This window comes from Apium graveolens, chromosome 10 (genome assembly GCF_009905375.1).
Source record: "Apium graveolens cultivar Ventura chromosome 10, ASM990537v1, whole genome shotgun sequence".
NCBI classification, from domain to species: domain Eukaryota; kingdom Viridiplantae; phylum Streptophyta; class Magnoliopsida; order Apiales; family Apiaceae; genus Apium; species Apium graveolens.
Window position 1 is genome coordinate 213148707 of NC_133656.1, and position 4719 is coordinate 213153425.

A 4719-nucleotide genomic window follows, 5' to 3' on the forward strand; every position below is an offset into this window, starting at 1 on the left:
GGTACTTTAGCAAGCGTTTATGCAAACTCGTTCTCGTGCTCGCAAGAGGACTTTAGATACAGCTGAGGAGACAGACGAAGTTCTTGATATTCCGGAGAAGTTAGATTTTGAGGATTCGGATTCAGGAGCTGAGCAGAAAGAACCAGTAAACATGGGAGATCGTATTGTTCAAGCTGATCCAGCTCTTATGGATTTTTCTCGCCCTAAAATTGATGATATTCAGTCAAGCATCCTTCATCCGGCTATTCAAGCTAACACCTTTGAAATCAAGCCGGGCACTATTCAGATGGTGCAGAATTCTGTTTCTTTTGGAGGAGCGGCAACTGAAGACCCCAACATGCACATAAGAAATTTTGTCGAGATCTGCAGCACTTTTAAGTATAATGGCGTGACTGATGAGGCTATCAAGTTGAGGCTTTTCCCATTCTCACTGAGGGATAAGGCTAAAGACTGGTTACATTCTGAACCAGCTGGGTCCATCACTACGTGGCAAGATCTTGCGCAAAAGTTTCTGGTGAAGTTTTATCCAATGGCAAAGACTGCTGCTATGAGGAGTGCTCTTACTCAGTTTGCGCAGCAACCTACAGAATCTATGTGCGAGGCTTGGGAACGCTACAAGGAAATGTTGAGAAAATGTCCACATCATGGAATGCCGGATTGGATGGTGATCACTGGTTTCTATAATGGTTTGGGGGCCCAATCTCGGCCCATGCTCGATGCAGCAGCTGGAGGCGCCTTATGGGCTAAAAGCTATACTGAGGTGTATAATCTTATAGAGACGATGGCTGCAAATGAGCATCAAAACCCAACTCAGAGGATGACGTCAGGCAAGGTAGCAGGTATTCTGGAAGTTGATGCAGCCACCGCTATTGTAGCCCAGCTCCAAGCGCTATCAATGAAGGTTGATTCTCTGGCTACGTATGGAGTTAATCAAATAGCTATGGTTTGTGAGCTTTGTGCAGGTTCTCATGCTACGGATCAGTGTTCTCTTGTCAACGAATCTGTTCAGTATGTGAATAATTATCAGCGACAACAGCAGCCTGTGCCAGCGACCTATCATCCTAATAACAGAAATCATCCAAATTTCAGCTGGGGGAATAATCAGAATGCTATTCAGCCACCATATCAGCAAGGAGTGAGTAAACAGTTTAACCCACCTGGATTCCAGCAACCACAGCAGTATGCTACAAGGCAATCATATCCTCAACAGGGAAGTGCAGCTGCACCTACTAGTGCTGATTTTGAGGAACTTAAGCTGTTGTGCAAGAGTCAGGCGGTTTCTATCAAGACCTTGGAAAATCAAATCGGTCAATTAGCCAATGCAGTGCTCAATCGTCAACCTGGCACTCTTCCCAGTGACACGGAAGTACCAGGAAGGAAGGAAGCTAAAGAGCAAGTCAAGGCTATTACCTTAAGGTCTGGAAAAGTAGCTGATGCTGAAAAGGCAAAAGAAGTCGAAGCTGAAGTTAGAGATGAAGAATCTAAGCAAAAGGAGAAAGCGGCGGAACCAAGGAAGACTATTGTTGAACACACTCTGCCTGAGGCTAATACAGGGGAGAAACAGCTCTATCCTCCACCACCTTTTCCTAAGAGATTGCAGCAACAAAAGCTGGATAGACAGTTTGGGAAGTTTCTGGAGGTGTTCAAGAAACTTCACATCAATATACCTTTCGCTGAGGCTCTGGAATAAATGCCTAGTTATGCGAAGTTCATGAAGACTATTCTTTCAAGGAAGGTGAAACTGGATGACCTTGAAACCGTTGCTCTCACGGAAGAATGCAGCGCTGTTCTGCAGCAAAAGTTACCGCCAAAACTGAAAGATCCAGGAAGCTTCACCATTCCTTGCACCATTGGCAATCTAACTTTTGACAAGTGCCTTTGTGATTTGGGAGCAAACATTAATCTAATGCCTTTGTCGATCTTTAAAAAGCTGGATCTGTCTGATCCAAAACCCACATACATGTTGCTACAATTGGCTGACCGTTCCATTACTTACCCAAGGGGCATAGTTGAGGATGTGCTCGTCAAGGTGGATAAGCTCTTCTTTCCTGCAGATTTCGTTATTCTGGATTTTGAGGAAGATAAGAAGATTCCCATAATCTTGGGGAGGCCTTTCTTGGCTACTGGCCGTACCTTGATAGATGTGCAAAAAGGGGAACTTACTATGCGGGTCCAAGATCAGGATGTGACCTTCAACGTATTCAAGGCAATGAAATTCCCTACAGAAGATGAGGAGTGCTTAAAAGTGGATGTGATTGATTCCGCGGTTACTTCGGAACTCGAGCACATGCTAATGTCTGATGCATTGGAAAAGGCCTTAGTGGGGGAATTTGACAGTGATGATGAAGATAACAACGAGCAAATACAATATCTGAACGCTTCTCCCTGGAAGCGAAAGCTGGACATACCATTTGAATCTCTTGGTACTTTTGACCTCAAGAACGCTGAAGGGAAGCTCAAACCATCAATAGAGGAAGCACCTACCTTGGAGCTCAAACCATTACCTGAACACTTGAGGTATGCTTTTTGAGGTGATTCATCTACGTTACCTGTTATTATTTCAGCTGACCTTTCAGGTAGTGAGGAAGACAAGCTCTTAAGGATTTTGAGAGAATTCAAATCGGCTATAGGATGGACCATATCATACATCAAGGGGATAAGTCCTTCATATTATATGCCTAAAATTCTGTTAGAGGAAGGTAGTAAGCCAACTGTGGAACATCAGCGAAGACTGAACCCGATCATGAAGGAGGTGGTAAAGAAAGAAATTCTGAAATGGCTAGAAGCAGGCATCATTTATCCTATTTCTGACAGCTCGTGGGTGAGCCCCGTACAATGTGTACCTAAGAAAGGAGGTATCACTGTGGTCGCAAATGAAAAGAATGAGCTCATCCCTACTCGAACAGTTACAGGATGGAGAGTATGCATGGATTATAGGAAATTGAACAAAGCCACAAGGAAGGATCACTTTCCTCTTCCATTTATTGATTAAATGCTTGACAGATTGGCGGGACATGAGTATTTTTGTCTTCTGGATGGTTATTCCGGGTATAATCAGATTTGTATTGCACCAGAGGATCAGGAAAAGACTACCTTCACTTGTCCATTTGGCACATTTGCTTTTCGTAGAGTTTCGTTTGGGTTATGTGGCGCCCCGACCACCTTTCAGAGATGTATGATGGCTATATTCTCTGACATGATTGGAAATAACGTCGAAGTGTTCATGGATGACTTCTCCGTCTTTGGACACTCATATGATGAATGTTTGAATAATCTGCGCGCCGTACTCAAAAGATGCGTGGAAACTAATTTGGTGCTTAATTGGGAGAAATGTCATTTTATGGTGCGTGAAGGCATTATCCTTGGGCATAAGGTCTCTAGCAAGGGTCTGGAGGTGGACAAGGCCAAGGTGGGAGTCATTGAAAATCTTCCCCCACCCAATTCTGTGAAAGGAATCCGTAGTTTTCTTGGTCATGCGGGTTTTTATCGGCGATTCATCAAGGACTTTTCAAAGATATCTAAGCCGTTGTGCAATTTGCTTGAGAAAGATGTGCCTTTCAAATTTGATGATGAATGTTTGGCAGCATTCGAGACTCTCAAGAAGAGTTTGATCACTGTACCAGTTATTACAGCACCAGATTGGACAGAACCGTTTGAGATGATGTGTGATGCGAGTGATTATACGGTAGGTGCAGTTCTGGGACAGCGCAAGAAAAATATCTTCCATGTGGTCTACTATGCGAGTAAGACTTTAAATGGGGCCCAATTGAACTACACCACTACTGAGAAGGAGCTTTTGGCTATAGTCTTTGGCTTTGAGAAATTTCGATCTTATCTGCTTGGTACGAAAGTAACAGTATTCACTGATCATGCAGCTATTCGCTATCTGGTTTCTAAGAAGGATTCGAAGCCGAGACTCATTCGTTGGGTGCTTTTACTTCAGGAATTTGAGTTAGAGATCAAAGATAGAAAAGGTACTGAGAATCAAGTAGCTGACCATCTCTCTAGGTTGGAGAATCCCGATTCTACTTCACAAGATAGGACGTTAATCAATGAATCTTTTCCGGATGAACAGTTGTTTGTAATTCAGGAGGAAGAACCATGGTTTGCAGATATTGTAAACTATCTCGTCAGCAATATAATGCCTCTTAATTTGACATCCGCTCAAAAGAAGAAGTTTCTGCATGAGGTGAAGTGGTATATATGGGATGAACCATATTTGTTTAGACAGGGAGCTGACCAGATCATCAGGAGATGTATCCCGTTCTGTGAGACAGAGGGGATATTACGAGACTGCCATTCCACGGTTTATGGTGGACACTATGGAGGTGAGAAGACGACAGCTCGTATTCTGCAAGCAGGTTTTTTCTGGCCTACTTTGTTCAAGGATGCTCATCAGTTTGTTTTAAGGTGTGATCGTTGCCAAAGAGTGGGAAATTTGTCAAGGAAGGATGAGATGCCATTAAATGTGATGCTTGAAGTCGAGGTCTTTGATGTGTGGGGAATCGATTTCATGGGGCCTTTTATCTCGTCTTGCAATAATCAGTATATCTTGCTGGCAGTCGATTATGTCTCAAAATGGGTCGAAGTTAAAGCTTTACCGACAAATGATGCAAAGGTAGTACTAAATTTCCTTCATAAGTAAATTTTCACAAGGTTTGGAACACCTCGGGTAATCATAAGTGATGAAGGATCGCATTTTTGCAACCGTAAGTTCAC

At 43.3% G+C, this 4719-nt stretch overlaps 1 non-coding gene across 1 annotated transcript; it reads right to left on the reverse strand.

The window, feature by feature from the left end:
* Positions 1-544: 544 nt before the first annotated feature.
* On the reverse strand, positions 545-651 carry LOC141694187 (small nucleolar RNA R71). Its single transcript, XR_012563513.1, has one exon. It is a non-coding gene; the product is annotated as a small nucleolar RNA R71 (small nucleolar RNA).
* Positions 652-4719: the final 4068 nt, after the last annotated feature.